The sequence below is a fragment of the Silene latifolia genome, chromosome 11 (assembly GCF_048544455.1).
Source record: "Silene latifolia isolate original U9 population chromosome 11, ASM4854445v1, whole genome shotgun sequence".
NCBI classification, from domain to species: domain Eukaryota; kingdom Viridiplantae; phylum Streptophyta; class Magnoliopsida; order Caryophyllales; family Caryophyllaceae; genus Silene; species Silene latifolia.
In genome coordinates this window covers 64,913,317-64,919,316 of record NC_133536.1, presented here as the reverse complement: position 1 = coordinate 64,919,316, position 6,000 = coordinate 64,913,317, and positions in this window count along the sequence as shown.

Sequence of the window (6,000 nt, the reverse complement as noted above, 5' to 3'; positions counted from 1 at the left end):
CGATACAAGTTGATCAATTCCTTAAAATTGAACAATTCAATTGTGAGAGAGAATAATATTATCTTATTATAATGGGATTAAATAAGATTTATTTTAGTAATAAAATGCATTGTTACTAAAATTATTTATTGTTTGAGAAACAATAGAGATAAGAATGAATGGTTAATTATAATTACAAGATGTTGTAATTATAATTATATGACCCATTTTATTTATGTGATCAAGTATCACTAGTCAATTTATTGTATGTAAGTTTAATTAATTCATGAAATGATATTTATGTGATTAATATGCATTAAATTAATAAATAACATGTATCATACTACATGTGACATATTGTGTGACAAATGACAAATTGACAAAATAAAATGGTAGTCCATTTTATGTAAATGGACCGAAAATGGAGGGTGAGTTATTGGGTTATGGTTGTTTTATTTTATTTGATAAAATGACATAATGATGCCTACCTACAACTAGTCTTACACATCTTACACATCTATTTTTCTTGTGAAGACAAAAAGAAAAAGTAAGATGCTCTATACTACTACCCAAACCGTCCACCCTCTCATCTATCATGATTATTGAGAGTTTTTCTTCTTATTATGATTCATTCACATGCAAAAAGCTCTCTCTCTCATATATTCATCCTCTTCTTCATCAAAAAGATGAGTTTTTGATTTCAAATTGTTCTAAAAGATTACTAAAATTATTAATGTAATATATGAGTGTTAGTAATCAATTTTAAGGTAAACTACTAAACTAATATCTAGCTAATATTATTTAGTGGGGATAAGGGATAGTCTTGGGTGCAATCAAGAGGAGAATCTCTACTTTGGGATTTTTGGAGGATCATCCTTATATATGGAAAGCTCAAGAACTAATAAGAAGGAGATCTTGTTGGTGCCCATAAAACCGAAATCATGTAGTAAGGACAACGATTTCTTCACTTATCTATTTTAGTTTGCATGCATAAGATTTGTAATTAATTTTATGACTAAATTAATTTGAAACATATATGAATATGTTAAATGATGAGATATAGATTTGTAACAAGTGGTATCAGAGCACAAGGTTGTTTGCATGCAAATCGGTTATAGTTTTTCCGAGTTATACGATTAACATATAAAACTTGTAAATTTGTGTTATTATGATATATCACGAAAATAATTTATGCATGTTAAAGTTTCTGATCCTAAAATGTTTTTAGGATATTTTGGTTTATTTATGGATTTTTATTGTTCATTTTATTTAATAATGGCATTAAAATGTGATTTTATGATAAAAAATGTCATTTTCGGACTAAAATTAGCTAAACTTCGAATTTTCTAGTGGTTTTTGGATATGTTTTCACATATATTATTTTTAGATGATCTGGAAATTTTTAGATTTTTTGGAGTTTTTATGCTCGAAATATGGATTTTTCATGATAAAAATCGAATTTAAATGAAAAATAGGTTAATATGAGATATATTTCGAATCTGGTGATAAAAATTTAGTATCTTGTCACATGAAATTTTACAAGATGCGTGTAAAATAATAGGCTATAATGAAGTCTTCATGCATGATTTATGAATTTTTGATGAAAAATAGCATAAATAGTGACTTAATTAGTGAATAATTGCGAAAACATACTTCATGACTAAGGAAAAAACGTCACATGTTGCATTTTATTATCTTTTTCAGATCTAAAATTGAAAAGTTGATGTATATAATTTTTCTCATGTTTTTATGATTTTAATTGATAAATCCGATAAACCGCAACATAGTTTTTCCGATAAATTTCGAAATTTTTAACCTAAGTTTTTGAACATTATGAGTGTCATGGTATTTTTCCAGAATGTTCATGAGTTTAAATTTCAAATTTCAAATTTATTTGAAATTTTTGTGATTTATTTCAAGTTTATGGCTTTATTTTGTAATTTTAAGTCCTTTTATGAACAATATTAAGAAATATAAGTTAATTATTGTCATAAGTTAGTGGAGACTAATTTTGAGTCCTAAGTTGGTTAGGGTAATTAACTTGTGCATAAATATGAATTTATGTAATTTTTGTGATTTTAAAAGATTGAATCACGCAAATCCGTAAAAACCGATTTATATACGATATTGGCTCCTTAAAGGCGATTTAGCATAAAATTGGGCATGTTCATATATATTATAATGCTGCATTTTATTTATGATTGTCATAATTTTATTTTATGTAATTTTGAATTATGTAATTTTTACTTAGTATGGCCTTAGTTTTTAATTGGTATTACCCGAAATGTATGGGAATATCGATTCGGTTGTAATTTATTGTGATCTCGTATCACCGTTTTTTAATTTAATAGATTTATTTTATTTTAATTACAAATGTATAATAGGAAATTATGTAATTTGTTATGTAATTTATTTATTCCGGAGTTCCTTGAAGACGGTGTCACTCAAGAAGGCGATACATAAAGACGGTGTTACCTCGAGATGCGTGCCAAAAACCGAAGTTCAAGGGACTAATGGAGTTGGTTTCCGAATATGTAATAGTTAATTAGTTTTTCTATTTAAGGAAGGTCATACTAGGATTTAATTTATGCTTTGTATTTTATTTATATGTCGCATGCATCGCTAAATCGCCATAACTAAAACATGCATTGTCATTTTAATCGAGTTTATCGACCGTGTCAATTATAATTATCGTAGTTCACCGCTTTGGTTCACTTAAAACGTGATAGATAATAAATTGACATGACCTCTCGCTAAAAATAATCAATTGAGACTTAGCCTTACCAAAAATTAGAAACCATGAAGTACCAGTTTCGCAAGGAGTTGAGAGTTGAGCTTTTACCGTAAGACAAACCTTGTTACGTTGGTGAAGTGGGTGATAAATGTCTATCCACCGAATTCATGTTGATGAGGGATGAATCGGCCCTACCGTGCCCAAGTTGATGTGGATTTGGATCATGGACACATTTATTCGAAATTTGGATTGAGCTCAACGGAAGTATTCGTGACCGTAGTCGCATGTGTTCCGGGCTAAAGATAAATGTTAATATAATTTTATCGACCAAGAGTTCTAAAAGTAGAATCGATTAAAGTGTTAATCCACCGAGTTATATTTATAAGGGATGAATCGGCCCTACCATGCCCAAGTTAATATGAATTTGGATCTTGGAATCATTTATCATAGTTGGGTAGAGGTCACTATGTAAATGCTTTACTTGTAATTTACAAGTATTAATATAACGATGAATGTTTTAATTTGTTTTCATTATTCCGTTACCATATTGTTCTATTTCTTTACCACAATTCATATACGATATCATTTCGGTTTTTGATTCAAATCTCCATTAAAACATCGTAACTAAAGACAAATATGAATTTGCTTCTAAAACCTCAAATGAACCATTGCTAAGGATCTCTTGTAAAGAGTATAGATAAAAGTTATTCATTATCAAACAGGTTTTTGATTCTTGACTAACACATCTACTTACAATGGATTTTTATTCATATACTTAATTGAATTAAGTACCTTGAAGCGATAAATTGTTTTGGTAATTAGATTTGTCAGAATTCGTAATTGACCAAAATAACGCAACCACTTCAATGAAAGTTTTAAGACTAAACGAACAAATGAAGAGTAATCTTCATAAATTCAATTTTGCTTCTCAAAGCAAAGACTCATTGAAATGAGTGGGAGCATTCTCTTAAACCGTTAAGAAAAGGACGAGGTTCAAGAAGTAAATGGAATTGATACAAGGTAATGTTAAAAGTAAAGTTATTGAGAATGACGATACTAAACCTATCAATCCCGACCAATAAAGTTTCCATTGTCATAAATGTTGGACACTAGAAAGGAAACTACCCTAAATTATTGAAGAATCAACAAGTTAGTTGTGGGACATCTAATGGGATCTTCTTCTTTAAATGTTTATTTGATTCACATAAATTTTGCTAGTACCATTTCGTCAATATTAGAAACCGATGGTGGTTTTCATCATTGTATGCGATACATAGAATGATTAGAATATGACGACTAGCAACAATAATATTGAGAGATAGAGTCATTGTGTACTAAATCTAGCTTTTGGGTTTAGAGTTGTACTTAATTGTGACTATTAAGTGAATAAACTCTAAATAAGAATATGAACTTGTTAAGATACAAAAAGACGTTTCACTTTTGTGACCCTATACACCATGATTTGATGTATGGCTAGCCCATTATCAAGGTGATCATATTCTAAACCAAACTAGAATAATATATCATGAAGATGATGCAAGACTCAAATTGGTAACCCAAGATCAAACCTAAGATTCTGGAATGATGAACGCAAAGAGTTATCGAGTACTCTTGAAACCATTAGATCTTATGGTATATGTGTATCTTGTATTCAAAGCAAGATGTCTCGTGCCTTTTGGTTGAAAAGGAGATCGAGGTTGTAAATCATTGATCCAAAATAGGTTGATCATTTTCTTTTACCAACGATTTAAGTTGACGCTAATATGTTCACTTAATAAGGTAAATAGAGAAATCTTTGAAGAAGTTCAAAGTGTTCAAAGAATCACGATTTAGTCGTGATGGGATTATCAAAGTGAAGACTTTGATATAAGCCAAAGGAAATGTGATTTAGAATCACAAGTTAATCTCACTTAGCACACATTATGGAATAATGTGTGGTTGGATAAGAAATCAAACGCTATTCGATATGGTTTGGACTTCGATCAAATTACTTTGAGTTACTTGATCCTTTGGGGATTTTATCATTTTGTCTAAATTATTTTTCCACTAAATCTAAAACGAATCATATGAGATATGAAATGGTAGAGTACCATATTTGTAAGTTTTCACAAGAAACAAATGCTCATTTTTTCTTTCAATTATCACGAGTACGACGGGTTTGCGGCTCGTGAAGCTGTCTTTCTAAAATACAAGTTTATTTCTAGAAGACAGAGTGGGAGAAATTATTCAAGAGCCACAAAGAACGCCACAATGCCACAGAGAATGTTATGTCGCAAGAAACTGGTCTTTCTTGACTACATGACACGTTTTGTGTAAGATGTTGTTTCTTTAAAACCTAGGAGGTTAAATTCGTCACTTGTTGAAGATGATGAATTCATGCTACTTTTAAGAAAGTAAAGAGCTTATAACTTACAAAAGAAATCGTTTGATTCAAGTTGAAAGAAATCGTTTGATTCAAGTTGATTACTTCTAGAATGTAATGAACATATGACTTACATGAGAGTGTTTAAAGTCACAACTCAATACAAGGCTTAGAGCCATGAAAATCCGAAATAAAAAGGCTTGATTAGTGACAAAGGGTTTTGCACTAATAAAGAGAGATTTCAAAGCAAGATTGGTGGCAAAGAGTTTTGCACTGGTTGAAATGCTTAAGTCTATTTGGATCTTCTTAGGGATTGTGTTTCATTATTATGAAATACATAGCGAGTGAATCTAAAACCCACTTCTTCAATTAGAAGGAATGTATTAAATACATGTCTTGAGTTTTGTAGATTCTTGCAATCCTAAGATAATGTGAAACTTAAGAGGGAATCTTAAGTAGGACATCAATGAGTTGGAATCAATGTTTTTGATCATGTTATAAAACTTTTCTCGATAAGTCGAGAAGTTGTGTTTATACATGGAGTTTAGTGGGAGTTACGGAAATTTTTAATTAGTCTTATATGTGGATGACATATTGATCATTGCGAATGATTTAAGACTTATGGAGTATTATAATACATCTTTAATATCCAGATTTATGGAAATAAATCCACATGATATTAGCGTCAAATAAGAAGTCTTATGTTGATAAGATTCATGACTAGGTCAATCAAGTTGAACATATTTGATTGATTCCATTTGCTTCCGCTGTCGGATCAATTAAATAGGAAATGATGTATAACACTTCATATACTTTGAGTATGATGAATTGTTTCAAATCGAATTTAAGTAATAGTTACCAAGTAAGCCATAAAGATTACCCTTAAGTGCTTGCAGAAGCATTATGGAAGTAAAGCAAAGTGTTT